Genomic DNA, 5282 nt, shown 5'->3' on the forward strand with positions numbered 1-5282 from the left:
TGGCATGTAATAATTATGATATTATTTTTCTTTATTTTTACTTATCGTTATTTTTCACTTTTGGTATGTATATAACTTTACCATTCCATGTATATATTCATCCCCATTTTTTGTATATTCGTTTCACTCCCCTATTGTACATATTAATTTTACTTTCCGTATTTTACTTTATAACTTCTTTTGTAATTTTCCTTAATAGCTTAGCTTCTTATTTCCTTTAGTAGCTTCTTTTTGAGTTTGTAGCCTCTTTTTACATTTCTGCGTGATCAATAAGCCTTTGGTTTTCTTAATGCCACGGTTCTTTCCAAAGGTGAATGTTGTGTGAACTGAGTGGCTCTTCCCAACGATAGATGGCGTGACAACCTTCTTAAGGGATTGGGTCCGTTTTCATTTCTATTTTGATATATAGTAGTAATGAATAAAAGTATCTCAAATAGGCTTCACTTGGCAATAACACATTTACCTTCGACCTCATGGTTAGAGACAAGTTTGTTGATGAGATTAGCTCTAGTTGTGACCTTTACACTCTTGAGTTGACTAAAACAATCATCAAGTGGTTTCTTTGAGCCATCTGTGATATTCAATCTTAGCTAGGGTTATTGTGGGCCCTCGACTTTGTTCTTTTTAACAATCCATTAGCTTGAGAGAGAGGTGAGGTATTGAATTGCAAGTCCAAGTCCCGTGCCAATAAGTCTAGAACTTGCCCTGAATGTTTGTCTAGGCAAAATTCTAAGTGTAGCTCGACTTGAGAAGTGATTATAGGCTCTCCTTGGTCCCATTTAAACATTTGAAAACTTTCGTAGCCTACCATTATGATATCCGTAGTCAACCCCTTTGAGCCAAAGACTTTTTTATTCAATAACCTCATTACAAGCCCTCATCCATTTTATAATGACCCTCTCTTGGCACCCAATCTTTCCTTAGCATTCATGATGAACATTTGGCAAAAACATAAGTTTGGGGGAGAGACGAGGAATTTCAAAGTGATGAAAGGTTCAAAGAACAAAAAGAATTGATGGAAAGGAAAGGCAAAGAAAGGATGAAAAACCAAAAAAGAAGCATGTCAAAAAGAAAGTAAAGGTTGAAAGGATTCAAGAAAACAATGTTGAAAGGAATGGATTGACTCAAAAGACTCAAAGGAGAAAAACGATTGTCATAAAGAAGAAAGAGTGACAATGTGTCTCTCTAGTTCCCCTAAGGAAGAAGAAAATAACTCAAAAGAGTCAAGAAAGTATGATCCGAAATGAGAAAATGGAGTGCTTAAGGAAAGATGATACCATCATAGTTCATTATGTCCTACCTTGATCCAAAAAGCCTTCATTACATCCTGCTAAAGCCCTATAGGATTTCAAGTTGAGTGAGCTTACATTAGTGGTGATTTACATGAGGGGCAAGCTTATGGTACTTAGAGTCGGACTTGTGACATTCTTTTGAGAGTGATGAGCGCACTTCTTTACAATCCCTGTTTTGAGTGTCACATTCTATAAGGTGAGATTAGCTCATGGATAGTAGAGAGGGAGAAGTCTGGGATCCACAATGACCTACGTGAAAGAGGGAGCTTCCTTGATGAATTGAGTGAACTCTTGATGCTTTTGTGATACATTAGAACTATGGAACTCAAGAAATCATAGCATGATCTTGCTGATAATGCATTTGTGTTGAGGGTAATTGTTAGTCCCAATTGATGCTTGATGAAGTCACCTTAGGAAAGCTAAAATTTTCCTTTCTTTTTCTTGTGGAGGTGAGAATTACCTTGTTTGCTTTGAGGACAAGCAAAAGCTTAAGTTTGGGGGAGTTCATAACTAGGGGTTTTAGCCTATTATTTGCTCTTTTTTGCTTAGGTTTTGGGTCAAAATGCGTAAAGGTATTCCCAAAATCTAACTTAATATGCTTGCTTGCACGGTTTGTTCAAAATGAGGCAAAGAAGCCATAATCAACTCATGAAGGAGTCAAACCTGCACGAATCCAAGGCTAAGACTGGAGCGCTGAGAGCGGCAAAAAGCGCGGCCATATAAGGACCACCGCTGAGGCGACCACTATTACGCGGTCCGCGAAAGTAGATTTAGAGAAGCTGCTTTGAGTGCTAAATTCACTACTGACCGCGTTGGAAAGGCGCAGCCGTGAAGGGAATTCCACTGAGAGTGCATCTTGAGGTTCAGAGACCCTGCAAGTCGGGCTTTACTGAAGAACACGGTCCGCGTCCAAATTACACGACCGTGATGGAAGCACACGCGGACGCGGTTGAAATTATGCGATCCGCGAAATTAAGCCCAATCCAAGCCCAGTATTGACGAAACATGGACCGCGCTCATTATTACACGGCCGCGAAAGCTCGAGCGCGGACGCGGTCAGAATTACGCGTCCGCGAATCCTCCGCAGGGGCATTTTTGTTCGAAAATGTCAGCCTAGTATAAATAGAACCTTTTATCAATTTTAGGTGAAGTTTTGTTTAGGAGAGCACGTGAACGGCTGGTTTTTCCCTTTTTGGGCAATTTTAGAGTAGATTTACCTTCAAACTTTAGATTTTCATCTTGTACTTTAATATTATGGCCTATATTTCATCTTTATCTGTGATTTCTGCAGTTATTATGAGTAGCTAGACCCCATAGCTAGGGTTGTGACCCAACCCTAGCGTGGGTATTTGATGGGTCTTGAATTTTAGGGCTTAATTGTTTATGGGTTAGTGATATTTAACCTAATTCATGCTAAAATTGTAGAATTAGTGGTTGCAAACACTGATTCATGCCTTTATGACTTAGGCTCTTCTTGAAAAAGAGGGACTAAGTCTAGGAAAATTAGGCTTACAAGGAATTGGGGTGAACTCAAGAGATTAATAACCCCAATTAAAGGGTTAAACCTAGAGATAGTAATACCCGACTTGAGCCAATTTCACTTGTAATGTATGAACACCCATTTGGGCTTGAGAAAGCCAAATCGGGAAAAGTCACTCAAACTACCGAGAGGTATAGAGTGAGCACTTATGTGTGATGGTTATATCACGACACCAATTATAACAAGCTTGTCCTAGATTCTTTATACCCATTAGATACTCACCTAGGCGGAAGTCACCTCCCTAGTGCCTTTTAACACTTGAAAACTTTCACCAAAAATATTGTACTTAGCTTACACTCAGCATATAATAGTATAAAATTAGAACATAATCAATTGCAACAATGTTTGGAAGTGCAATTAGGAATAACACGCACATCTAGATTAGTTAGATACCCAACTCCAAGCCAAATTAACTCCTTGTGGAAATCGATCCCGACCTCGTTGGGAAAAACTGCATAGACCATCCTCGCTACTCTATAGTGGTGTAGGTTTGGACCCGATCACCAGATGATCAACATGATATTCGGGGGGGAACGAGATCAACAGGGTCACCTTCTTGGTTTCAAAAAGACGAAGGTATCAATAACCCATATCAAGTGACTCCGGGAAGTCGCTGAAGAAAACAACAGTTTCACGGAGGAGGACGGATTGTTGCTACCACATAACGATGCATTGATAATTTCTTTAGATGTACTAGATTTTAAAATCAAACGTGTTCTAGTGGATCCGGGAAGTTTGGCCAATATCATACAATGGAGGGTATTGGAGCAAGCCAAACTCACCGAAAGCATCATTCCGGCCAAAAACCTCCTCGATGGATTCAACCTCGCAAGCGTGACAACCCGAGGAGAGATCTTGCGAACACCGAACGAGTTATGAATACGACTCTTTTTGAAGTGGTGGATGGTGATAAGGGATATAGCATTATTCTGGAAAGACCATGGTTACACGAGATGAGAGTTGTATAATCACTATATCATCAGTTGCTGAAATTCCCAACGCCTGAAGGAATCAAACAGATAAGGGGAGACCAACCGGCAGTAAAGGAGATGAATGCGATTTTGATCTCCAGTAAAAAAAGGGAAGGAGCACGCGACATAGCAACTACAGGAACTGGCGCCCGCTCCCGAATCGAATGAAGTTAGCCAGGAGGAAGAAGTGCGGAATCTTATCAGGTGCCGAGATATTTCCAGGTACCAGAAGAGACGGATGCAACAAAATCCACAATGGAAGAGCTCGAGCAAGTTGCATTGTTTGAAAAGTTCTTAGAAAGGAAATTTCGCTTGGGGACAGGACTACACCCCGAGCTCAGGTCTGGTTTTATTAAATTTCTTAAATATAATGCTGATTGTTTTACATGGTCGCATACGAACATGACAGGTATTCTAACGGAAGTGGCCGTTTACAAGTTAAGCTTGAATCCCAACATCCCTCCGATAAGACAAAAGAAATGCCCTAATGCAGAGGCCAGGAATAAATTCGTCAAAGAAGAGGTAATTCACCTACTTGATATCGGTTTGATCCGAGAGGTAAAGTATCCAGACTGGCTGGCTAATGTAGTAGTAGTTCCTAAGAAGAACAATAAATTTCACATGTGTGTAGATTATAAGGACTTGAATAAGGCGTGCCCAATAGACTTGTTCTCACTGCCAAACATAGATCAAATGATTGATGCGACGGTCGGGCATAAGTTAATGAGTTTTCTCTATGCTTATTCCGGGTACAACCAAATTAAGATGAACCCGGATGATCATTTTCAAGACTTCGTTCATAACGAATTTCAGCTTATATTGCTATAAGGTGATGCCCTTCGGGCTGAAGAATGCTGGAGCCAAGTACCAGCGGCTCGTAAACAAGATATTTGAAAAACATATAGGAAAAATATGGAAGTTTATATAGACGATATGCTCATTAAGTCTTTGAACGCAGGTGATCATCTTAAGCATTTGCAAGAAACTTTTGACATCCTAAGGAAGCATAACATGAAGCTTAACCCCAAGAAGTGCGCCTTAGCTCCGGAAAATTCTTAGGATTTCTGGTATCACAAAGGGGGATTGAGGTAAATCCCAATAAGATCAAAGCCATCGAGGACATCCCGGACTAGCTGTCAAGTGTGAAAGAAGTTCAAAGGCTCACAGGGAGACTGGCCACTTTGAGCAGGTTTATTTCTCGGTCATCAGAGAAATGCCACCGTTTCTTCGCGCTGCTCAAAAAGAAAAACAATTTCAAATGGACCCCGGAATGTTAGCAGGCTTTGAGAGATTTGAAAAGTTACTTGTCAAACCCTCTATTACTTTCAAAACCAAAGGAAGGTAAAACATTGTTGGTTTACCTTGCAGTCTCGGAAGTAGTGGTAAGCGCAGTTTTAGTCCGTGAGGACAAAGGTACGCAATCTCCTATTTATTACGTTAGTACAATTTTAACGGGAGCAAAAACTCGCTACCCGCATT

Source organism: Nicotiana tomentosiformis, chromosome 4, assembly GCF_000390325.3.
Source record: "Nicotiana tomentosiformis chromosome 4, ASM39032v3, whole genome shotgun sequence".
NCBI classification, from domain to species: Eukaryota; Viridiplantae; Streptophyta; class Magnoliopsida; order Solanales; family Solanaceae; genus Nicotiana; species Nicotiana tomentosiformis.